General features: G+C 44.1%; 1 long non-coding RNA gene across 1 annotated transcript; it reads left to right on the forward strand.

Annotated features, from left to right (window-relative positions):
- Positions 1-26,598, forward strand: LOC106853488 (uncharacterized). The gene is made up of 5 exons (XR_015802007.1): positions 1-107; positions 5,848-5,945; positions 12,517-12,550; positions 18,180-18,357; positions 25,321-26,598. It is a non-coding gene; the product is annotated as an uncharacterized LOC106853488 (long non-coding RNA).
- Positions 26,599-26,698: the final 100 nt, after the last annotated feature.

A 26,698-nucleotide genomic window follows, 5' to 3' on the forward strand; every position in this document is an offset into this window, starting at 1 on the left:
GTGGCAGGAAGGAAACAGGGGACACTCAGTGATGCTCTTTGTCCTCCCAAGTCAAGTGAGGTGTGATGGAGCACGGCTTTCCTGGGGATGGGATCACCCAGCTGCAGGTGGGGAGTAGGGAGTGGATTCCTTGCTTTGCTTTGCTGGCATGGGCAGCTTTTTCTTCACCTATTAAATTGCCTTTGGCTCAACCCACAATTCTTTGCACTTTGACACATCTGATTCTCTCCTGTCCCACCTGTGAGTGGGGATGAGCAAGTGGGTGTGTGGGGCTGAGCTGCCCACCAGGCTAAACCACAAGAGCAGCATTATTTTTTTTTTTTAATTTAATTTTCCTTCCTTTTTCCTTTTTTTCTTTTTGCTTTTTTTTTCTTTTTCCTTTTTTTTCTTTTTTCTTTTTCTCGTTTTCCCTTTTTTCCTTTTTCCTTTTTTTCTTTTCCCTTTTCCTTTTTTTCCTTTTTCCTTTTTTCTTTTTCTTTTTTCTTTCCTTTTTCCTTTTTTCTTTTTCCTTTTTCTTAATTTTTTTTTTTTATATATTTCCTTTTTTCCTTTTTAAATTTTTTTTTCCTTTTTCCTTTTTTCTTTTTCCTTTATTTTCCTTTTTTCCCTCTTTTTCCCTTTTTCCTTTTTTATTTTCCCTTTTTTTTCCTTTTTCTTTTTTTATTTTTTCCTTTTTCCTTTTTTCCCTTTTTTTTCCTTTTTCCTTTTTTCTTTTTACTTTTTTTCTTTTTCCTTTTTCTTAATTTTTTCTTTTTCCTTTTTTTTATATTTCCTTTTTTTCCTTTTTCCTTTTCCTTTTTTTCTTTTTCCCTTTTTTTCCTTTTTTCTTTTTTTAAATTTTTTTTTTCTTCTTCCTTTTTTTCTTTTTTCCTTTATTTTTCTTTTTTCTTTTTCCTTTTTTTTTTTCATATTTATTTTTTTTTTCCTTTTTTTCCTTCTTCCTTTTTCCTTTCCTTTCCCTTGAAGCAATCAATCTCTTGATTTGAGTCATCTCTGGGTCAGGCCCTGTAGCTCTCCTTAGGTATCCACAATTCCAGCAGTGAGGATGGCCAGTGGTGTGTGCCCCCACCATGAACAACCTCCCTGGTCGGCTGTGGGGAAGCCACAGACACTCACAGGAGGACAAAGGACCAGGTTTCCCAGGTCCCATGTCCTTCTGTCTTGGTGTTCAGGGTGTATAAAGCAGCTTGAAGGGAGAAATTCTGTGGACATTGAGACTTTGGCCTAATGTTTTATCATGAATTGCAGTTCATTAGCCCTGCAGTACAGAAGAGGCTTTTTTGCTATGGAATTAAAGTTTCCTGATTATGCCTACACTGCCCAGAGGACAACCATTTTGCATAAATATGACTCACTTTTCCTAGCCATGTTAGGAAATATTCCTGACCTGGCAGTATTTATCATCTTCAGAAAGTTTGTATTTGCTTGATCATGATTTTTTTTTTTTTAATTTGGCTAGGGAAAAAATCAATGGCAATGAAACAACTCTAGAAAAATCCCCAGGGTGGTTTTCTAATGGGGTACACAAGAATTTTAATTATGAGTCATTGCTAGTGGTGTGTATGTGACCATATTCTAGAGGGTTAACACAGCCAGTGTGTAGAGTTTCTTTCTTGAGCAGAAAGTTGCAGATCCCAGTGGCCTTACTTGCCCTCCTAAATAATAAATCATTTTTATTAATGATTCCAGGAGAAGCTACCTGCCTTGCTGAAGTTATTCTAGCGATGTTGTTGGGAATAACTTTGGTGTCAGGGACTCAGGATGTGATGGCTGGAACACTGCTTCTTGAGATATTTAGTCAGGCAGGTTGCAAGCAAGTCAGGACTAATTCATGGTTTTTTTATTTATTAAGGGTTTTTTTTATTTATTAGGAGCAGGGGAACACAATAACAACTTTGGGGCATTTTTAAATTAAACAACAAGGATGAAAAAGAAAACCAAAGTGACTGTAAGTGATTGATGCTGCTTATTTGCTCGTGTGTTGCCAGGGAGCTCCAAGGAGAGCAGGCAACAACCAATAGGAGGCAGTGGGGGTAGAGGAGGAGGCCTTTTTAATTATATCACATCATTTTTCTAAGTAATATTGTGTTATCTCACATAGGATCTTAAACATTTTGGAAACACAGCATGTTACATTTTTGCATGTGGATTGCCTGCTCAGCTATGGTTAACCACTTACTTCATGCTTAGGTTCCTTCTGTGTTGTCACCCTTACACTGTTGGGAAGTTAATAGTCTAGGAGAGATAGGAAATTGGAGAAGACCTGCGAGAAGGGGTTCAGCATCCAAAGGATTAAAGCCATGTCTGTGTGTCTGCAGCAGGATGGGCAGAGCAGTGGCCAGCACAAAGGGCTGCACAAGTCACTTCTGTCACTGCAGAGACGTCCCCTCCCCAGGGAGCTGGAAGGGCCACACCGTGTGCAGCAAATCAGGCAGAGGTGGAGAATGGCCAGGTGAGACCTGTGGGTGGTACACCAAACCTGCACTCCTTGTGCTAGGAACTGTTTTTTCCCCTCTGCTCCTGGAAAAGTGGAGCAGCTGTTAAACAAAACAAGGGAAAGAGATCCCTCATCCGTCAGTGAAGCAACAGACTGCCAGGGTAGTCTGGGTGTTTGGTGTCCCTCATGGTGCTTTGCTTTGCTGCAGCAAAGTCTTTCATAAGAAAGGTGGAAGAAGGGAAATCCTTTCTCCTGGTGCTGCCTGGGCTGGAAGCTGTGTGGCACAATGTAGTCTCCAGATTGTGCACCATGACATGACCCTCACTGTGATAGGCACTGACCAGCCCAGTGGACATGGAACCTCCTGCTGCTGCTTCCTATTTTCACCCCTGGGCAAAGTTTCAGTAGCTCCAGGGATCTTCTCTCTCAGGCACAGGATGCATGTTTAGTTATCTCCATCCTGGAAGGATAAAAGCCTACCTTGGGATACAGCTTTATCAAAGCATGTGCAAAGAAAGGTTGTGGGAATCAAAGTAACAGATCTTATGGGAGATACTGGGAGACTAATCATGCAATTAAGATTCTGTTGTGGAGAGATATGATTAATCCATGGAGATTGCATCCACAGGAGCATTCTAGGGTACAGCACAGAACACCCCAGCCTTTGCAGAAGTTTGTGTGCCAGCCCAGAGCATGTCATTGTCACCATCAGTCAGCACACCCTGGTTTCCCTTCTGTTCAGAAAGTGGCACTGTGGAGAGGAGGTGGCAAGGGAGGTATGGGATCAGAATGGAGCAAATCTTGAACTAGCAACCAATTTGGAAATAAAGACCTAGTTTAGAAACTGAAACTTATGGAAATTGTGTCAGTATTTGAACAATGGAGCCAGTGAGGATCCACAGAAAGCCTGACAGAAATGACTGGATACACCTCACTCCATGAGAACTGTCTGTGCCTACAGAACACCCCACACATCCCAGAGAAGTATCAGGATGATGCTGTGCAGGGCAGGGAGTTGGACTCAATGATCCTTGTGGGTTCCTTCCAACTCAGCAGATTCTGTGACTGTAATAGAAGGTCCGTGGCTGCAGAGGAGCCACAAATAAACTTGTGTGAGCAGCAGGAAGAAGGCAGTGGGAACTGTTTCATTGCCCTCTCCTGTCCAACACAGCATCTGCTGGAGGAGGCTCAGTTACTGCAACCTCCACCCAGGAACTGCAGGACCCTGTGTGGCTACCAGGTGTGCCTTAGGGGCCACCACCATGCGGAAAGCAGGAGCAAGCCCACCTCATGATTTTTACCCAGTCCTACATACAAAAGCTCAAGAAGATGTCTGTGATTAAAAAAAGGCTGCTGGGGTCCCAGCTCTTTCTTTATCACCTTTTTCTACTTGTTTGTGAAGGAGTGACACATCTTTCTTCTCACAGTAAAATCCAGGGGCCTTTTTCCCCTCTATTCTCAGCTATATGCCATTTTCCTTTATCTCATTCCCAAAAGAATTAGAGGAGGGAAAAACATCTTTTCCTGCACAGCATGTTGACACACTGCCAAGATGCTGCTAGGGCCATAAATAAGTGCAGAAATAAGCTTGATATGTAAGACCTGAGACCCTACCTTTATAGTTCCAGATTTCCATGAGTGTCTCCCAAGCCAGAAGGTGTGATGTAATATCAAACTCTACTAACAGATGATTTAAAAAACAAAACCAAAACCATACAGGTCTGATGAGGAAGATGTACATTTAACCCCAGAACAGCAGAGAAAAGAAAAACAAAGGGATGGAGTTAAAAAGATTAAAATGGAGACTGACTGGGAAAGTTGGGGTAAGGAGAAGTCCCCATATTTCCTGTGTGGTTTTATGTCTGTAGAGTCTGTTTTGCAATGATTGATATAACAAACAAGGGACTCACAAAAAGGCTCCTAATGCTCACTGATCAGAAGTATAATGACGTGTAAGCTGCAGCTGTTCCAGTGGATTTCTAAACAGCAGGCTCTTGTTGAATGAGCCCCATGATTATTTATCTCCATCATGGGCTCTTTATTCCAAGGTATTTGTTGTCTTCCCTGCATTTTGCCCGTCTGTCCTTATGCACAGAAAGCTCTGATAATGGATATTTTTTATTAGTCTCCTCTTCCTTTTCCTGCTTCTGCAAACACAATGCATCCCCGAATCATGCTGTTACAAAAGGGAAGGCTCTGCCAGTGTTTTAACAAGGGCCTCCCATAGCATTCTCCCCCATTAGCCTCATAAACACAGGGCAGTGCAGGAGCACGTGCTGCAGAGAGAAGGGTCAGGAGACTATTTATTCTCCCCATTTAAACAAAAATGCTTTCTCCTGAGCAAGGGGAGAAGCAAACAAATAAATTAAGCTGTGCCTTGATGAAAGCCTTTAAACTGTGTCCTTGGGAAATGTACTGAGTGTGGGGATAGTGCAGGGCAGTGTTTAACTTGGCTGATTTGAAATGGTCTGTGAATAAGCAGAGATATTTCAGGGGCACAGAGTGTATTCTGCCTTTTGGTTTGTGTTTCTTTTAATATCTTGTGCCTGGTGCAATCTGCTCGGTTTCAAGGTAAAATGCTCCTTCTTTGAGTCTCTTTCTGCAGCACTGTGAGCTGAAGTCACAGGACTGGGATAGGTAGACCAGAGGTCTGGCTGTGTTTGCCACAGACCTGCTACATCCTGCAGGAATGCAGTTTTCCAGTCTGCCAGATAAGGATGATATTTATGCAACCACCTCACAGCTAATGGATTACTGCTTGAAATGACAAACATTTTTACTGTTTTATTGAGACACGCTGTAGGCAGGCATGGCTGAGCAGAGTCTTCTCAAACAGGAAGCCATCCCCCCAGTCCCTTGGTTTATCACTGCTGTAAACCTGCACACATGGGCCAGTTGCAGGCTGGAAATTATACTTGGGAATTCATTGGCTGAAAGCAGAACATAGTTAAAGGAAAAGTCTTTGGATAGTGTGAACTGGCATATAATATCCCTGATGTCAGCAGAGTTATGCTGACTTATATCCAGCAATGATATGGCTCTATATGTCCACATTTTCAACATTTTAATATGAAAAGGTATGTTTCTATTATTGTATTTAATTTTCATCTGGCTCTTTTTCTCCATTTTTTTCTCCTGGGATGACATCACTGGAAGCCTGTTAGTATCACTTCTCTCCCTGTCACTCACTGTACCAACAAGTATTTTATCTCCGTACGAGAGAACTGTAACTAAAAAAGGCTGTAAACTACAAAGGCTCTTTGATTATCATTTTCATGCAAGGTCAGCAGAAAGAGCATGCCTGGTATTTTTAAGAGGGTTTTAAACATTATTTTACATTTTTTTTCTATTTATGTAAACACAGAAATCAAAGGCTGATGCTTTGACACATTTCTGCCCTTCTTCCCCAGTGTATTCTTCTTCCTGGAAACCTGGAAAACAGATTTACACAGGCTGCACAGAGGAAGGCACCATTCCTTGAATGGTTTGGCTTCACTTTAAAGTGGTGGTGAGTGACAGTAAACCAAAACCCAGTGTACAAATGGAGTCTCCAAACCAGTGTCAGCGTGGGTGTGGGCTTCTCCATCCATGCAACTTTGGATGAATTAAACATGCTATTAAAAGAGGTGGGCAGCCTGAAATCAAAAGGTTGCTGTGTGTTGCTGTGAGTTGCTGTGACAGAAGGCACAGCAGCATGCTGTCCCCTGGTCTCAGGTGCTGCAGGCATAGCCACAAGGTTGTTCTTTCACAGATTGTCTGGGATGAGAAGCAGAGGCAGAATGGGATGCCTCTGGTTTGGGGGTTTTTGACATTTCCAGGCAACTGCTTACTCAGAGAGCCAAGAGGCTGAGACTGTGACAAAATGCAGCAGCTGAATGGCCCTGACAGATGGAGGCAGCAGCAGACCTAAAGGGCAGTGGAAAACTCCAAACTCCAAACTGACAGAGTGTGTGGTTGTATCCCATCCAAGGAGAGGTCAGTAGAGGCTGTGATGTGGATGGGAACCTTGCAGAAGACAGACATGACTTCTGCAATGCAGCAGGAGACTTCTGCAGGTCATTCTTCATCTCAAGTGCTTCAGTGGAATCAGCAAAGACTGTGCATCTCTTGTGCTCTGCAGATGTTGAGGTCTCCTTTAGCCCTCGGTCTTGTTCTCCTACAAGAATCTCTTAAGAGACACTGATCTTCCTGCATTGGCCTAGGGAGCCAGGGAGCTTCTCACACACATCCTGACTATGCTCTTGTGACACGAGGTAGAGCCCAGGTGTGCCAGGGGTCAGGGATGAAGCTTGGTGTGCAGTGGAAGCCACAGCTCTTTGTCTGGTGGGGGAGCCTGCCAGGGTTCCAAGGAGGTGTTTCAGAGCCCACTGAGCTGCAGCCACAGGCACAAGGGTATGTAGGGACCTGCAGGGTGGGGACAGCAGAAAGTCAGGCTCGTGCAATTGTATTGATTGCACCAGGGCCAAATTTTCTCCATCAAGTGCTGAGAACGCATCGTGTTTATTATTAGACACTGCTGCTTCTTTTGTTGCGAACAGTTGCATCTATCAATACTCAGAGGCACCGGGGAGAATCACGTGCCCACAGCTTTTTATAGTATCCAGAGTTCAAAAAAAGCACAGGGTGCTTTTAGCCAAATTGCAACATTTTTGTCTCACACAGCTGATGGGCTGTCTGCTCTACATCCATTCATTTTCTGCTTAAAAGGTCATGTTTAATTTTCCAAATGAGCTCCCCCCACCAGCACGAGTTGTTCATCTCTAGACAATGCCTTTTCTCTCTCCAAGGCAAGACATCACCGTATTTTTCCTTTGCTACTATGCTGAAAGGGTGCTCGTGCTTACAAGGCTTGTGTGCAGTGAGGGAGAAAAAACATCTGCCACCAGTGACTTCCTAGACATGGTATATTTACAAACCTTGTTAGTTGCCATGAATACGTCATGCCTGGCTGATGCCCTTATGGGAGAAGCAAAATTGTGTGAAGGGTATTCTCTTTTCTACTCCCCTGGGGAAAAAGGCCTTGTTCTGTAAAGCTAGCACATGGGTGTGAGAGTCCCAGGGGAGGGGGAAGAACATCCTGCAATTCACTTAAAAGCAAACCCAAAACCAACTGGCCATCTTTAAATGTTCTGTCACAGGTTGGTACTTGCAGTGTCTCTCCCGAGTCCCATGGCAGCACAGGGCCTGACACACGCCAGCTTTGGTCTAAGGTCCCACCTAGAAAATGTGGTTCCAGGGGAATGATATCAAATATCTCCTGTGGTAGAGCTGTGCACCTGCTATTCCTCACCCACAGAAGTGATGATCTGATGTCACCATTGCTGTTAGCCTGAGGAGTTCCTCTCCAGTGTCATCTTCCAAAGCTCTGTCACTGTGAGAGGCTCTGAGTGTTTGCATCCATATTGTTTCAAAATCCCAAACACCAGCTAATGATAGATATGGAAGGTAAGTGGCTCTCATAAGTATTCCTATGACTTCTGAAAAGGTGCTCTTTTTCCCAAAGCCTCCTTTCAACAGGATCCATTTAATGAGATCCTCTTTCTCTGTTTTCAGGAACAATGTTCATAATTTCCTTTAGCCTACTAACACCTCCTGACAACATCTTTTGCTATCACTCGTGTTATACACTGCAGTGCAAAACTCTGCTCCTCCTGTAGCTTTGTTGTGAGGGCTTCACAGAGAAGGAGCTGAGCCTCAGGGTCTCTGCAACACTGGCTATTTTGCAAATCTGCAATGGATTACCCTCAGAAGTTCACGTAAGCAACAGTTAAAACTTATGAAATAACTCTGACTCAGTCTGAGTGAAACAGATCCTCTGAACATGAGAAACACGTATACAGCAGTACTCTGAGGCCTGGAATCCCTCTTCCATGCCAGCACCTATTTTTGTAACAAGACCTTTCATCCTGACTCAGCTTCCTCAGCGCTTGGCTGAAGAATTTGGAAGTGCTCAGGATTATTTCCATTGGCTAAATAATCGTCCCAAGACCCGAATAGTGAAATATGGGATTCACCCAGGTACAAAGCTAACTAAAGAATCACTCCAGTGCTTTTTGTTGAGCTTTAGAATGAAAATCATGCTATGCCAGCTTTTTTCAAGTACATCTGACTGCTCTTCTAGCATCTTTTCATAAACAATTGCCTCCCACTTTAAAAGAAACACCTTATTGCTGCCTCCCTGTTTTAATAATGCAACAGAAACAAGAGCCATTTGCAAAGGATACAGGTGGAGTAGCAGACCATTGCCTACAACAGCATTTCAGTGATGCTGTCTCATATTTTTCCCCCTTGAACTGCAGAGCCAATCTTGGTGTGCCCTCCTGGATGTGCAGGCTGCTCTTTGTTGGGCACAGCACCTGACTGTCAACAGCCCCAATTACAGTGCTTTTTGGAGGGGCTTCTGCGCACAGACAAGTGCATTATGCTGGCAGCTGCCCTGAGCTTGCATTCCTTTTCCCTCTCATGCTTGAGCTGGGAGGTTTGCAAACCCAGAGTGCTGGGTCAGAGGCTGCTGCGTGTGGGTTCTGACTCTGCCTGCAGCGTGCAGCACCGTGCCACAGACACTGCAAGCTGCACAAATGCACTTCCCCACCCTCCTGCCTTTTAAAGGCACGCTGGGGAGCTGGCAGCCACAGCTCAAACTAAAGCAAATGTAGGAAAATTGGAGTGCATTATAGGCTCAGTCCTGCAAAGTGGGAGCTCACTCAGTAATTCCGTGTTCCTGAGATCCAGTTCCCAAGTCCTTGCACAATTTAGCATTAGAGCTGAAATGTCTCACTTAAATAAAAAGCACTTTTCAGGGTTTGCAAGGATCAGGTTTGGGAAACACAGGAGTGCAAAGTGACAAAGGGCTATGGGACAGCAAACAAAAGGCACAGGGCCAGGAGTGAGATAAGGGCTGGGATTAAAACAGCAGTACCAGCAGGGGAAAAGCCATGGTATGAGCAGGTACAGAAGGCACCCCAGTTCAGCTCAGTGCGAAATGATGCTGCCAGACAGAGGCTGAAACACTGAAAAGCAGCTGTTGGTAGCCATAAGAGAAGATAAATCTGTAAGAGGCAAGAACCAGTTTGTTATCTGGCTGAAGCAGTCAGGCAGCACTCCCTGATAGACAAATTCAGGAAGCAATGACATTAAATAGATGTAAACAAGCTGTCTCAGCAGTAAAATTTTGTTACTAACCAATTAAATTTCATCTTCAACTCTTAGCTGGCGGCCCTGGCTCACATCCCCTTTGCTCTTATTGTTTCACAGAGATAAAACATGTTGTATACCATTTCCATCAAAATCAGGAGATGGATGGAAAGCCCTTCCCTTCTCTAATGAGGCTGAAAGACTCCTTACCCTACATATCAGAGAAGCCTGTCACATTTGCATTAATTGATGCTGAGAGTTTTAGGGTTGTTCAGAAAGTGTTCAGGGCCAGAGAAGGAAAGGGAGGCCCATGAAAATGTGGTTAAAGTGGATCAGACTGTGTGTTAGTGAGGCCTGCAATTTCCCAGTCAAGTGTTCCTTGCTAAGGTTTAGCATCCACACCTCCCCAAACACTGCTGTGTGGGGAGCCAGAGGCCTTCTAGCAGGCAGCTGTTGCAGCCTCCAAGTAGACTATTTTTAATAATGCCAAGGAAAAAGCCCACAGAGCATAAATGTGCTGCTGTTACAGCCATCACCTGCCTCATTCTGCCAATGATTTTGTCCAAGCAGGAGTTTTTGTAACTGTAAATGACAACGGAGCTTATAATTCTTACGTTTCAGCTTATACCTCTTCAGTCTTTTCAATGTTCTTGGAGCTAATGATTTCAGCACAACTTTCATTTCACATCACCCTCACCATTTACTGAAATGGATCTGTCCTGGGAACAGTTTCTTCTTTTTATAGCAGCTTTTACTTCTGGATGGAGCTCTTCATTTCCAGGTATGGGCTGTTGCATAATGACAGACAGTAAAGTTGAGGTAAAGGAAAAAAATAAGTCATGATTTAGAGAAAGCAGAAACTTCTGCAACAGTGCAAAGCTCAAGCTGTTTGTCTTGATGAGCCAAATGATGATGGCCTTTATAAACAGCAAACATCCATAAGCAGGGGGTGATTCCTGGCTGAGACTGAACCCAGTCTGTCTTACATCAGATACTTTCTGCATCCTGCAAAATGTTGCCTTTGAAACACAGCCACGAGCAGTACAACACACCGGTGAGCTTCTCCTTGGTAGCCAAAGTGTTTAAAGCCAGCCCTTGAGGTGAGCATTCCCTGGTCACTGGGGCACAGTGCTCTCCCACAGCCCTGCCTCTGAAACAGCATTTACTGTGGAGCAGGCAGAGGAGGATGAGGAGGGGGAGATTCCTCATCCCAGCATTAATCACAGTGATAAATCTGCCTGGAGATGCTCGGGGCTGGTGCTCACTGTGTGACTCTGCACTGCAGCCCCGGACCCTCGCCAGCCTCCTGGTGGTCCTGGCCCCACCACAGCGGATCTGGGGCCAGAGGAGCCGAGGGGGATGAGCAAGGGGTCCTGTCAGGGCTGCAGTGGCTGCACCTCAGCCCCCAGTTCCACTCCTTACCCCATGCCCACCTGGCAATGGATCGTGCCCCAGAGGCCACATCCAGCCCCACGCTGCTGCAAAGCTGCTGAGTGTCAGGAGGGGAAGGGAGTGGCTGCGATTTTTTCCACAGTGGTGGTAGTGTGACTCTCAGAGCAAGGGGGGACAGCTGTGGGACCTGAGGGGTGGCTTCAGGTAGCCCTTTCTTGCCTTTTGGATGTGGGCTGCTGCCGAGCGCTTCCCCCGAAATGAATTCACCTTGGCCATTCATCATCACCACAGGCAATCTAATTACAGGCCTGTCTGAAAAGGAGAGGCTCATTTATAATAGAGACTTTGTTATGAAGGTGTAATACCTCCAACTACATTTTTGCAATATTTTTTAAAGGAAAATTAATTAATTGTCTTGTGCTTTTTAAAATAACCAGCCTCCTGAGGTTGGCGCAGCACACGTCTGGTGGTGCTCCCTCCCCACCCAGCCCACCTACTGTGTGACAGTGAAATGCTAGAATTATTTTGGCAGAGGAATAGTCTCAGAGGCTGTTGTTTATTTTCCACAGCAGAGGAATATCTCAGGATGCAGCCTGCACCTCTGCCCTGTGGGACTGTCTCTAATTGCACGCGGCGTGCTGCAGAAGCACTCAAAATGCACAGTTCAGAAAGCAGAATTAAACATGGGGAGGGGGGCACCGACATCCAGCATGTGCCCAGATTGGTCTTTAAAAGAGAGAAATGTTAGAATACACTTCCCTGAGAAGCACAAAAATGGATTGTGGACTAAGACAGCTAATCTCCTACTGACATGCACGCAGCACAGCCACCAGTGAATTGGCATGAGAGCTGAGGAGATGGGCTGGCATGTTCAGCTTCTGCCAACCTTTTTCACACGAGCTTTTGTTCTTTGAGCCATCTTGATGAATGGACAGCTCGGGTGGGCACTGCTCAGGAGCAGTTTCAGGCCAGTAGAATGGCAGAAGGCAGAGACAAGGTGTGTGTCCCTGCCACTGCCGAGGAGGAGGTGTTGCAGAATGCATGGCGTGCACTTCACCAGCTGAAAAACCTGCAGCAGATTGCAGCACCTCATAATGCAAGGCAGGTTCTGTTCCAAGCTGCTGCTCTTTTGCCCAGGATAGACCATCCCAGGTCACGCTAAAAAAAAAAAAAGCTAAAAGCAGTGGATGGATGGCCTTAACCTGTCTTCATTCTTTTTGTTATCTCCAGGGCTTGCTAGACAGTCATATCTCTTCTAACCACGCTTTTTCATGCAGACACACCAAGCATTAGATGAGGCTTTGATGCAAAAAAGCAATCACAGAAATGATGAGTCAGATCCCCAGGCATTATGAGAGAGGAATGAACCACAGCTGCATCTGGGATGAGAGATACTCCAGAAGCTCAGGAGGGATCAGCTGAGTTTCAAAGGGATCAACTGGGTTTGAAGTGAATGGTAGAAAGTAGGATGTGGAAGAAAGTTTTTTGCACAAAAGAAGGGAACTATATTGCAAGAAGATACTGATGAATGGTTTGCTCTTTTTCCTGGACAGGAGAGAAGAAATGGACACCTGCAATTCAAGGCAGGTAAGAAGGGAGGGTTTTGGACAAGAAATTGAAGATGTGACAGGGATGGTTGGATCTCTTCTGAAATCTTCCTCATAAGTTTGTATCTGATGTGGAGCGCTAAAAGAGCAGTGGAGCCTGAATAGAGACCATTAGGAATAAGACTTCCAGGAGACAGAAAATTGCGGATGTTTTTTCCAAGTGAAGCTTCCTATAAGTAGCATGATGGACCAATTATGTGTTGTAAGTCTTCTCACACAGTGACACTCTTTGCTACACCATGAGATCTCTGTTACCCTCACACTCTCTCAGGTAATGCTTTTAAGGTTAATCTGACATTTGGACTTGGACAGAGGCTCTTGTTCTAACTGCTTGGAAGAATAAATTACAGGACATTTAAAGTCCAAACCCATGGTTAGTGAGAACAACACGTTTTGTGTTTTGCCATGTGCTGCTCTAAATTCTACCTGAAACCAAATGTACACAGAGAGTCTCTGCACAGAGCAACCTGTCCTTGTAGGTGTACAAGGATGAGTGCTGGCAATCACAGGGCTCCTTTTCCCAAGCTCCACATTCACCAGCACAGACCAGCTGGGGCTGGAAGCAGAGCAACCTGTGTGATGCCAGGTCTGAGCTAACAAACCAGGTCAGCATTTATCCCAAGAGATCTTCTTCCAGTACACCTTTATGCCCACACACTCAATTCAGTCCACTGGCAGGCAGATATCTCTTCAGCTTGTAGCCTCCATCCCTTTGAGGGCAGGAATAAGTGCAGGACTGGGGATAGGTGGAGAACAAGAAGGACTGCAGTGGAGAGATTAGAGTGTCTGCCCAGCTAAGACGTGCCTTCATCACTGCAGGATTTTTTACTTGCCTGCCTAATGGCTCCTACTTCACAGACTTTTCGTTCCATATTCTTGTCTGTATCTTTGCAGTGCTAACCATAGAATGCTGCATGCTTTAACCCATGGTTTTGCTGTTTTGATGTTGAGCTACGTCTGGTCTAATTAGGCATTCATGCAGTGATAAACACTCATTTCTTATACACATTATGCAGAACCTTGTGTGTTTTCCTGCATTTTCTTTTATTTCTTTTGTAATGTTAAAAGAAGGACATGATTCATTTGAAAGAAGAAAAAGGAAAATGTTTATAAAAGGATCCTACATAAGCAGAAAAAATGCACTATGTAGTCCTCATAAAACTGGAGGCCAGCCCAGAGCTTGGGACCTTCAGACCATTTGCTAAGGTCTGGTGAAAAATGTCATGGAGGTGCACTGGCTGCTGCCAGGCTTATGGGATAATTTTATGCAGGTCACTTCAGCAGGCACCTCTGTCTTGCTCCACTGCAGTTCCAGATCTGCTAAACCCACCAGGTGCTGTGTTATTGTCTGAATGGCAATGGTGGCAGCTCCCAAGAAATGTGGGATCTCCTTCAGCAATATGGGGAACATCATATATTTGGGGTCTTGGAAAAATTTGGCCAACATTTATTGATTGATTTAATGTATTAATCTGGAAGGTAGTCTGCTCTTTGTACATGCCTGGGCACAGCTGGGCAGTTACCTTGGACCACTCTTGGTGCCCTCTTGCTTGCCATTCATTCAGAGTTAACTCTGCAGACATTCTACTGCTACAGCAGCTGGTTTCTCTGTTGCTTGATGGAATACAAATCTCCAGTTTTGGTCACCTTCTTATGTGTGTTTTCTCTCCTGCCACGTGGGTTATGTCAGCATTTTAATGGCACAGCCTTTGGGCTTGATTTCAGTCTCATGTTTTCTGGAGTCCATTGACAGTGTCTTCAGTGAAGTAACAAACCTGCAATAATATAAACACAAAATGAGCAAAGGAAAGTCAATCTTACAGTTTTTAGAGGGGAAAAAGTACTCCTGAACTTGACAAAAGTTTGAGTCTTAATCCAAAAACTTACTGTTGTCATGCTTTATTTGATCAGTTTGGAGTGTTTTTTTGAGGGAAATCCACATGCACGCACACACAAAACAGCTGTGTTATTGGGTTTGCATGATAAAAGATGGATTCAATTTTTAAAAAAGTAATGTTACTGATTATTACTATATAACATGCAATACAGCCTGAAGCTGTATGCTATGCCAAATGAAAGAGCTTGTCAGCAATAGTTTGAAAAAGAATATGCTGTGCATCACATTGTTTGTTGGGTTTTTCTGCACTAGACAAAGGATACCATGTCAAAATGCAGCACTCTGTACAAAGGTAACTTTACAACAATTTACATAAAAATAATAGAATTTGCAAATCTATTTGCTGGTCAAATCATGCTCTTGTTTACACTCTATATTCAAGTAACCAATTTCACACTATATACATTAATGCAAAATTCAGTGCTGCACATATTGTACACCTGAAAAGAAAGGAAAAGGAAAATGAAAAGAAGGTCACAAAGCTCTTTCAATTCAGATTTTGAGATTGTGTGGTACATGCATTTCTTTCTAAAACCATCATGAGAAAGCAGGGAAACAAGTATTCAAGCAACCCTGATTTCCAGCCCTATTTCAGCTTGCAAACCTTCTCTGCCATTTATGTCCTTCTTACCCTATATGCCAAGCAGCCCAAAGATTAACCAGCACCTGGAAGGTTGCTAGTATTGCCAGGTGCATTTTTTATTACAAGTTCTGCAATAATTGCTGTGGTTCCTACAGCTACAGCTTTTGGATTCATGTGCTTCCTTCAGTTTTCAGGGTAAAGCTTTAGTATGTAACTTCAGGGACTGTAATGAGCTGAAAATGTTGAGGGAAATTCCACATCCTCACTCCAGTGTGGAAATTTTGGTGGTAAATACCAAAATCTGTGGGAGCTCTGCCTGTGTGGTCATCCTCTCACATCACTGGGAAGAACACCCACTAGCACCTTAAATGCCACCATGGTATGATGGGTGCTACTGAGGGTGCTCTGCTGGATGTCCCTTCCATCCAGCTCTTTCTCAAGGCTGTTCTAATCCTGTGATCCTCACTTTCCTTCCCTTTAGTTCATTTCTGTACCCCATAATCACTTCTTTCTCTCCTTTTCTTTCTTTGTCCTTTAGCCCTTCCCCTTCTCAGGGGAGTAAGGGCCAGCCTGATCTTAAAAGGAGAATTGCTGTAAAGAATGGCTGTCCTTTAAGAGCAGAAGCCTCATCAGTGTCAGCAAACACTGAAGCTGCACAGCTGCAGTGCCCACTTTGTGTTTCTTCTGTCTCGTGCTCCATAGCACGCCCACTTCAGTTGGATGGAGAAGACAGGAAAAGGTTTCTTCTTCAGGTTACATAAAACTGCCCCATGGCACTTTGTATTGTGAACTGACAGGTGCCAGAGGAGTAAAAGCCACTGTAGGCCAGCAGAGACTAAATTTTTCAAACCAGGGGAGCTTTGCAGTGTTCAGTAGAAGAAGCAGAACTGTGGGTTTGAGTCACCCTGAGAAGTCAAGCTCCACTTACTTTCAGAATTCAGCTTCAGAATGCATTAACTTTTACATGAATTTCCAGGAAATCAGACTGTGCTTTACAATTTCAGAGTTAGACAAGCTTTAGTTCTGGAGCCTCCAAGAGGCCACATAATAATTGGTGTGAGTCCTTTCATCCATCACAGAGATGACGTGTCAGGTGTTTGGAGGCACAGAATGATGCTACACCACAGTTATGGAGAGGCAGTGAAAAATGACATGTTCTCTGGAAGCTGCAAGAAAGAATTAGGCAGACTGGGAGGGTTTTCTCAGTGGGGAGTTGGCTGGGGGCACGTACACACTTTGTGAAAAATGCATTGGTATCTTCCATCAGCAGAAGCAGCTGCAGCCCATTGCAGCTGCAGTGTTTCTTTCAGACAATAAGGAGAGCAGCTCTCCTTTCCTCTTCCATGGGAAAGCACTGTCCACCAAATACTTCTCACAGTTCCTGATCATTTAGGATTGGTCTCCAACCGAGCCTTCACAAAGCCCAGAACTCCTCAGGTGGTCCTTGGGTCATTCTGGGTTACACTGAGCTCTACCAGCTCTGCTTGTGGCCCAACACAACTTCCTGTGCTTATTTCCACATTATCTCCTTCGATGTTTCATCTTTATTGCTGTGGGTAGTCAAGTAGTGAAAACCACGTCAGAGGAGTCCTTATAGCACTTACTGGAGGAAGAGAACAGCACATCTCCTTTAATGGCAGGAGAGAGAGCATGGAGCCATTCAGGCCAGCTGGGAGTGGAACCAGTGTTTCACCAAGAGGCCTGCAATGATTCCAGGAATAAAAAATAAGCACCTACGTTAGTTTTAACTACCAGAGCTGAATTTTAAAATTAGAATATATGAGATCTAGTGTAATCCTTGGTAGGCTGATGACTTCAGTTATGTGGGGTTCTTCTCTGACTTGAAACAGATGAGCAGGGAAGGTTTGGAGCTACAGGGCAGACTAAGAATTGAAGCCAAGGAGCAGCTTCCAGAGAAGTGCTCAGGTGCAGAATAATGCAAAGATTTGCCTCATAGAGCATTGTTGTGGGAAGCTTTTAGTAGAACAGACTGAACAAAAAGAATCAGTGAAGTGGTCTTCTCTTTATAAAAGTGTTTTTGTCAAAAGCAATTATTTTTTGGAAATGTATCAAAATTTAAAATAGGAAAATGAGAAACAATTGTCTTTTGACTTTCTCATTTCACTGCGATAATGTCAAATTGTTTCATTCATTGCAAGTCAAAACATTTCATTCTGATTTCTTCATTTAGATCTGGATTCTTCTATTGCAACATTTGCTAGTGTATTTACATATTCCTGTCTATATATTCCATGTTTTTATTGCTTCAGTGTTGCAGAAGTACAGAATTTCTGGTTCTGCAGAAACAATTCTATTTTATTTTTTGTTCTATTTTAAAGTGAGGTTTTTTAAAAAGAGTGATATTCCCCACCCACCCTACCCCCAAAAACAGACATGCAGATTTTTGTGTCATCTATGCTTCTAATGAGAATTAATTTTTCCCTCCATTTTGAGTGCACAGCAAAACTTTCTGAGGCTAAAGTGGTTATATTTTGGATCAGTCCCTGTCTTGAGCTCAGGTTTTGATTCACAGGACTTATAGTGATCAAGCAGTAATAACCAATCCCCGAATAACACCTGTCTTCCTAATGCATCTTAAAGTAATTCAAGTTACTTTCAGCTACTTTCCATCCTGTCTTTAGGAGTCCTTCATCTCATATCCTGATGGTGTCAATCTCACCATGCAGTCAAGTCACAGTCCCTGTGGAAATGTGTCCCACAGAAGGAGGAGCTGTCCAGAAAGTCCCCAATTATCTTTCTCACTCTTTCAGCACTGTTTCCATCTTCCAAATTAGGCCAGTGTGTTGTGCACATGCTTTTTTTCAAGCTTGCAATGCTTTTCTTTGCATTCTCTACACCATGGTCTTGTGTTTTGGGTTGGCATTTTTAATGTAATTCTGAACAGTGACATTGGGAGGAACTCAACAGTGATCAGAAACCAACACTTTTTAGGAAATAGCTAGTTGTGAATATCAGTTCTTGTGTCTTGCTTCAAAATCCTGCAGCATCAGTCTGCAATTAAGGAAAGAACAAAGGAGATTTCAGACACAGAGATGTTTTTCCCAAGGGGGTACGTGTGTGCACAGGGGGTGAGTGCTAATTGTCCCCTCTCTTTCTCTTGTGTCCTAGCCAACCTGGCAGAGAAATCAGTGGACACGTAAACCAGAAAGGCAAGATGAGCAGTGCCTTTCCCAGCCTTATGTTTTCCCTCCCCCACTGGGGCCTTGGGAGGTTGCTGCTGCATTGGTGGAGAACGACTGAGATGTGCATTCACAGCAGCAAAAGTCAGCTTTGAAAAATTTCCCAGGTGAGTGTCAGCGAGCCGCTAATCAAATTGAGCGTTGATTGCAAAACTAAAAATGAAGCAAACGCTTTGCATAATTTGTTAGACTGCTGCTGTGTGTGCATGCGTGTGTTTATAGACTCTTCCTCAAGCATTGTGAATTGAATTAATCATGGAAAAGAGAAGCACTCCGTGTTCATAGTCTTGGTGCCATTCCAAAGATGTTTTGTATGTTCTGGACTGGAGTTAGGGCTGGGTTAGGAAATAAGGGACAGACCAGGCCTTGTTCTCCAACTGCTGCATTTGTGGGTGAGATTTAATGGCAGTTTGATGCATTTTGCATGACTTGAGAAATTTTAGACAGCTTTCTGTATTTATTGTGTAGAAATGGAAAGAGCTGTTTTATCTCAGCTTGTAGGAATGCTTAAGTTAAGTTAGTCTGTGCCTACTTGAGTAACCACAGCTATTGAAATAAAGCACAGGAAATCCCAGATCCAGTTACAACACCCCAAAAATGCAGCCTAAATGTGTCTGAAAAGTCCCCAGAAATTTCCAGTTCTCAACAAGCATCAGCCATTCCCCAAAGCCAAGCTTACTTACCTCAGCACATGAACCCTTTCTCTCACCAAGACCTCACAAATTCCCCAGCCCTACCTAAGCCTCCAGAATTTTTGTCTCGCTTACACTGGTTTGAGTTGGATGAGTTAAGATTTAGCAAAGGGATTGTCATAGTAAAAGAGCTGACCAGCCCTCAGATGCCTTTCAGGTGACTGCAAGTAGAGTGAGCCCTTTCTCCCTATGAAGGCTTTATGACATAAACTTCTTCTGGGCAGTGCAGATGCACTGCTTTGTTCAAGCTAGCCCTCTTTTGTTATGTGAGATGGAACAGAATGACCATAGCTTATTTGACTAGCTCTGGATTCATTGCTCTGACATGTTTTGTCAGTAAAACCAAAGCTAACCAATACCAGTCACCCGGAGCATTGGACTGGACCCATCACTTTTAATTCTCTTCTTTTTTTGAAGAATGATGCAGCTACTAAAAGGTTCCTTAAGGAAACTAAAAATTAGGTCCTTTTCCCTCCCATACTAATCCTGGGCTTCAGGATATCACTGCCAGTCCCTGGGTGTTGTCAGGCTGCTGGGCAGAGCTCACTGCCATGCCAGGTCCTTTTCCTGAGATTTGTGCTGTCTCACAAAGCAGCATGTGGGGATGCTTTGGCAATATGAAAGAAAGGGATTTATAGCTGTCATGGTGAAGGGAAATGCACTGCAAAACACAAATTCAAATCTCAGTGCAGCTCTCCCTCAGTGACTGATAGCTTAACCTTCAAATATCCACCCTGTCTCATAGGAAAGGGTAAATAGGGAAAAATGAGGGAAATTATATGAACCTACTAACTCTTACCTGTAACCTTCCTAAATGATCTGTGCAAATCCTCCTGTGAGACAACGAGTGTACTGATGGGTCCACTGATTCATAGTCTCTTGCAAGCAAGGATACAGGAATATCTCTCTCCCTTGCAGACAAGGTTGTCTGAGGCTGGCTCAGGGGCTGAGGGAGGCCAGACAAGCAGCAAAGTGCCTGGTGAAATAGCCAGGAATTGAAAGGAGTAGGGAGAGATCTCAAAATCCCACCCAGCCCACAGGTTTCCTGCTCACCTGGTGCAAGAGGAAGGAAAAACATGGTATTGACCCTCAAAAGCTGCTTCCTTGCTTTCTGTGCCTGCCCTAATTTAGCTGCCAGAGGTATCTGGAACAGCACATCCAGATGCTTTCCATCAAGTTGACATTCCCTCCTTGCTCAACCACCTTTGCTGTTCCCTGACCCAGTCCTCTGCTCCAGGTTGTTCTTTGTGCTGTTTCTTTTTGCCCCTCTTGGTCTCTCATCAAGGTGTAAGTAGCCCTGCCCATGACATGTGAATCTGCAGGGCTCTGCTATTCTCCTGCAGAGCCAAAAATCTTCTGCAGCAAAGCAGCTGCTCTGCAGAATTTATCTGACTAAAAGATGAGACTTCCTGAAATGCATCGAAGGGCTAGAGCCTCCCAGCTGGTATAAATCCTAGTTTACAACATAGATCACAGTTATAGCCAACGTGTAAATCACAATGCTCCCTCCTGGCTTGAAAATCTATGAATCTATGAGAATTGGCATAATTGCATTGATTTCAGGAGGGCTCCTGTGCCTTGCACTGGCTGGGGACATGGCCTGGCGTACACCCATCCTGTTAGAACAAATTAGGATTCTCTCTGTGGAGCAGCAGTTCAGCATCCAGGCAGGCTGGGTCAGCCACAGCTCCTCCCAGAGCCCACAGAGGAGCCGGGCTCAGCTCTCCCTGAGCTCTGAGCACATGGCTTTGCTCCCTGTGAGGCTGTGTTTGAAAAATACTGCTGCCCAGTGAAGTGGTGCAGTGTAGAGATGTAGGCAGTGGTGCCACTTTGACCAAGGAAAACCTGTGGGGGTTTTCACAAGCCAGCAGTGGTTCAGGAAATGCTTTTGCAGAATGCATCCAGCACTTCTGCCCATAGACCTTTGTCCTGGTTTAGGACAAATTTGGGAGGAAACCTCTGAATGAGGTCCCTCTAGGAAAAAGGAAAAAAAATTGGAGAGAAGTGGAAAAAAAGAAAACTGTTTTATTCAACAGGCAACACACCTCCCAGCACAACAATGAACAATATCAAACAGCAAAACCTCTCGCTGTTCCGAGGAGATGGCAGATTTAGAAGAGTTCTTTCTGTGGGCAGCTCGGCTCAGTCTGTTCTCAGTCCCCCCTGTGCTGGGGAATGCCCAGGCCAGGCCAGGCCTGCTGGGCCACGGGTGTGAGCTCCCGGTGCTCTGCTGGGTTTTCAGTCCAGAGCAGGTTCAAACAGTTCCAGGAAAACAGAAGAAGGAAAAAAAAACAATCCAGGGGGCTTCTCTGCCTCAGCTAGCCAGAAAACTAACCAAGAGCAAAGGAGAGCTCTCTCTCTGTCCACCGCAGACAACACAGTCTGTGAGCAGGAATGCGGGGGAGCCCGTGCAGTCTCTGATAACAAACTCTGCATTTCTTCTTCCCCCCCTTCACTCCTGGAACCAGTCTTAAAGTTGCAGAATTCAATATTCAACACCAACAGAACAGACGATTTGGGGATATAGGCATCATACAGTCACCCCAAGCCAACCTCTCTGCAGCCCTCAGTGCCAGGTTCCTTGGCATAGCAATGGATGCAGGCAAAGTAGCATCAAATCAGATTAACAGCCATTGAGATTTTCCCTTGTGCAGTGAAGGGATCTTGCTCTCTGCCTGATGCAAAATTAGAAGTGAATAAATAGCAAATGGGAAATATGGAGAAGAATTTCAAACAGGTAATTTTGTTCTCCATGCAAGTTTACTTTTAGTGTGGTTTACATGGGATTATTTTACAGTAGAATGGTAATTCACCTTAAAGTCTTTGGAATAAGAATCAAAGTCATTAGTCTTAAAATGAATTTATTAAAGCCTTAGTTGATACTGAAAGTCCTATTTAAGGCTACACCTGCACTTGACTTACACTAGGTTGTTTCCCATTGCTTACAATTACCTGAAAAAATTACTCCTCTGGATTTAATTTTCAACACCTGGCCTTTGCTTAGTAGCAAAGTTTGTTGGTTTGGAGAGAAACTTATTGATCATTTTTTTTTTAAAAAGAGTAGAAAATTAACTTTTTATTATCACATTACATTCAGATACTTTTGCATAGGATTTAATCCCAACAAAACCTACAAATTCAAAATATGTAGTTTGCTTAATTCTCACCCAGGACTGGAGTCAAGGTCAATTGATTTTGGACGTGTTCAGTGAGCGGCTTCAGCTGTGCTTAGAGTCGTGAACGTGCAGGTCACAACAAATAAATATTGACAGATCTGTGAAAGCCCAGAATGTGGCCAAATTCTTCTTTTGACTACACAGCTGCATCTCTCTGGGGATATCGATGTTGCTTTTGCATATTTTCATAATCCAGGCTTAGGAGGACTTTCAGGTTTGGATTTTGTTTTAAACTATCTGGTTATGGTGCTGTGATGGATGTTTAATTTCCCTAAAGACCTGGGTAAATAGTAGATCTCATTTTGGTGGCCAACCTGAAACTTCTAGCTTCTACAGAGTAAACAGTGGAACCACAGTGTTTTGCAACAGCCATTTCCAATCTAAAGTCCTGAGATGGTATCAGGGATAGGAGCCTGCCACCAGTTTCAGTCACTAGCAAGGAAAAGAGGTGGATGATGCAGAGCACACTGGGTGTGCACCCTCCCCTTCTCTGCTTCTCCCAAATGCTGCTCTGTGGAGGGGAGGGGATGTTTGGTAATCCCCCTCCTCAGTCCCCAGGGCTGTACTGTGTCCATCAGGGAGTTTCTCCCTTTGCTGGGCTGCCTCACATTGCAGCCACTGCAACAGAAGACAGACCAGTGCTCCTGTAAAACTGTCCTGTAAAAAAAATGGACTTGCTTACACACCTTGCAGCCTCATCCTGTATTATTTTGAAATGAAAGTCAGTCTGGACACATTTAGTATGAAAGCTGCCACTGATTGCAGGTTTTATTGGCACTTGCCAGAGCTGGCTTCGACACAAGTTTCTGTGAGATAGGTGTGGCCCTGAAAACATCCATCCCACTCATGCCAGACCTGTCCTGGCTTGCTTGCATGAGGAAAAGAGCTCAAACACCCTTTGTGGGAAGGATCTCCTGACATAGCTACAAACAGGAAAGTGGGTGCCCCCTGAGGCACAAGCACACTCTTCTGTCCTCCTTTTAACCTAGTGCTGCTGTGCTCCCTCCCCAGGGAAACCTCTTTCCTCTGATGTTGAAACCGTGTGTAACATCCCTGCCTTGTCAGAAAACCTGGATTTGGTGGGGTTTTTATGGCTGGCTTGTTTGGGAGGGTGGTGACTCAAATTTTCTCTGCGTGTATGAGCGAGAAGATTGCCTGGCATTTGCTGGCTAGAGTGGCCCTGTGGCTTGGCTCCTACCCTCCCAGGCAGCTGAGACCCACCTAAGAGGCAAGCAGGGCAGGTCCCTGGCCACCTCAGGTTTCCCTGCCAGCTGCAGGAAGGTGAGCTGGTGCCTGACACCAGCAGGTTGTTCTGTTCCTGCTTAGTGGATGTTTTTATTGCAGTGTGAAACGAAGCAAAATATAGAAGCTGGCTGAGACTGTGTTGTGAGGAAATCCTCTGATCTTGCTAGCTCTGCTCAGTGTTTAGCCTTTTATCAGGACATGAGCTCATTGCTGTTTCAGGCTAAAGACAGAGCTTTGTATGAATTCTTTGCTTTCACTCTTGAATTTCTCTGTTTGACTTGCAGCTTGTGTCAGAAAGGGCCTGATCACAAAAAAAAAAATGTTAATGCTTTTACCAGGAAAGTTAGCAGGCATTTACACGTCACTCTTCCAAGGGATACAGGTGTATAAGTACAGAAAAGTCACACATCTCTCTTTGAATCGGGTTCTCAGAGCATCCATGGAGATACTAATTATCTTCTGCTGAAGATCCCCAATTTCTTTTATGTCACTGAGAGCTGTAGTTGCCTGGCAATACCCAGTAACATCCAAGTGCCTCGGAGGACTGGATGCAAACTGCAACATCGGCGTATTGTAAATGGAGGCAGGTGTATTTCAAGATTTTTACAGAGGAGAAGATGCACAGAAAAGTTTAAAACAGACAACTGAAATGAGTTCTTTTTATCCACATGATATTTTATTCCTTGTGATAACCAACTTCTCCTTTTAATAAATAAACTCCAACAAAACCTTCCCCAGCTTTTGTCTGATGTTTTTTTCCATTGCTGATCTTTGTGTCATACTCATGATTCTGTTGCTGCCAAAATTTACACCAGGGGATATCCAGAGCCTTGTCAGAATATGCAGGGCAGAACTGAAGGACATGGCCAGGGTGGTGAAGGACAGCCCTGGTGCTGTCTGGGCCACCTTGTGGGGTGTCACAATGCTCCTGATGTGTGAGTGTGGGCTCACACAATCTGTGAAATGACTGTGGGTTGTGTGAGCTGATGGGCAGCTTACCAGCAGGATGGCCAGTTCAAGTAGTGGTGATGTTTCTTTCCCCTAGACAAGCTTGTTACAAGCTCGTTTAAAAGAGTCCAGAAGACCTGGGAATAGTTTTAGCCTCAGTTAAAGTCTGGCACACTGTGGCAGCCCCAGCATGATGTGGGGTCTGCTGCAGAGGAGGCGCCTGCCCTGCTCAGCACCTTTTCCTCCCATGTAATCAACACCTAAGAAGCACAACTGCCTTCACCTGGCTGCCTAGGTCCTGACTCCAGGCTGTACTGCACAGCCAGATCGGGTACTCAGAGAACATCTGTAAGAGAAAGTTCAGACTCCACTGGTCACGGGACTATTACAGCATTTGAGCTACAATTTATGGCTTGAATCCAGGTTCAGCAGCAGGCAGCTGCATGCATTAGTGCCTGCCTCAGTGTGGGAACTCTCTATTGCAGAAGCAAGAGAAAACTTCTGAAAAAGCTGGCAGAGTGGTGGCTTTGTTTTGTTTTCTGTTCTGTTTGGTATTTCATCTAACTGTCAGGAGAGTTGTGGTTTTGTTTTCATGAGAGACTTTGTCTTCATAATGCCTCTGAACGCAGGAGAGCAGGTGAAGGCTGTGCCTGCAATGTGCTGCGAGGTGAATGTTTCAGGCAGCTCAGTTTCCCTTAGCAGAGATAGGAGTGAGTTTTAATCAAGCACTGCTTTAATCAATACCTGCTTAACTCTAAGGTGAAGCCTGTTTGTTTGTATTGTAAACTAATTCAGCAATAACTGGTTCAAATTGTGCTTTTAATTTCACAGGTATGTAAAATGGTTGTGCTGTGGACAGCTGGCCCACAATTAAGAGGGTTTTTTTGCTCAGGTTGCAGCTCTTCATAGTCTGGAATAACAGCTTTCCAGAATATATCTGATGAAAGGATCTCAATCTGTTTCCTAAGGGAACTGGGTTTTAAAACTGAATTTTTCTTATTGCTTTTAGCAGAATAAGTGGTGCCAGTATTAGGAGAATAAGCTGCCATATTCCAGTCCATTCCAAGTGGGGAAAGGAGCTTGATGCTGCCTCTACAGTCCACCTGAAAATTCACTATCATGTGCATATTCCATGGCTGGATGAAGAACATCTTGGCACAGGTGATGCAGGGGAAGGACAGATTTTTGTATTCTGAATCAAGAAACACATAACATACAGGAGGATGTGCTTTTTTTTATTTCTGTCATCTCTTTGAACATCACAGTCTACACTCACTTCCCTGCATTCCCCTTCTTTTCCTTATTATCAGAGTGGCCATTGTGCTCTGTGCCTCTGGGTGGTGTTTGGTACAAGCTGAAGAAAATTAAACTTTCGTGGCAGTATAATTCAATGTCCTGTCATTGCACAGCTCTGTGCATGGATACCAGGCTTCAGCCATTCCCTGCAGTGTGGCCACTCTGTCATCCTGGCCATTTCCTCTTGCAGTGACCTAAAGCATGAGTGCTGTTGTAACAAGCAGGTAATTTAGACATTCTGAGAAATTTAGGAGAGGCATGCCAAGGGACTGGGGACTCTAGGCTGAGACTTCATAGCCATCAATTAAAGATCATAAGGTTATTGTACTTTTCTAGTTATAACTAATTACTTGCTTAATTTTTACCTTCTAATTTATGTCCTTTTGTGTTTTAGGTATATGTCATATATATGTCTAATGCAATTTACTGCAATATATTTATCACATTATGGACGAGTGTTATCTTCATCAATTACAAGCAAAAAAGGCTCCTAGAATTAATAAGGGGATAAAAGCTTAATTTGTATTTCAGTGGACTCTTGAAGGCTTATCTCCATGGGAAAGCTGTATGTAAATCTGCAGTGTTTCATCTGGCTTATGTTAAGTCCTACGTTTGGATTTCAATTCTATGGGAAATGCAAAGTATCTCTCCACAATAAAAGGGGAGTAAACTGCCTTGCAGTTAGTGAAGGTGTGCAAGATGAGTCACAAACTAGCTAATATTTATGTTCTGCTCCATCTTGTCTTGCAGCAACCTGTGCATACTTTTCAGCTAATATTTTTCTTTATTATCCAACTGTTGGTTGAGTTAGGGTTGCTGTAGTGTTAAGGAATAGGTGGTGTAGTGGAAAAAGCATTGTTGTGCTGCTTTATGTTGTGTGCCTGCTGCAAACCTTCTCAGTGCTTTTCCTTCCCTATTCCTGACAAGTTACCTGTTCTGTCTGGTCAGAATAAACACTGCTAACAACATTGAACTACTGAAGCCCTCCTGTCAGGTGTATACCTGGCTGTGGTGTCTGAGCCAGCTTCTTGATCCTTCTTGCTGTTAACACTGCCTGGTCTGAAGTGACCAGTCCACTCTTCATCTCTTCT

The sequence above is a fragment of the Sturnus vulgaris genome, chromosome 2 (genome assembly GCF_052056855.1).
Source record: "Sturnus vulgaris isolate bStuVul1 chromosome 2, bStuVul1.hap1, whole genome shotgun sequence".
Taxonomy (NCBI): domain Eukaryota; kingdom Metazoa; phylum Chordata; class Aves; order Passeriformes; family Sturnidae; genus Sturnus; species Sturnus vulgaris.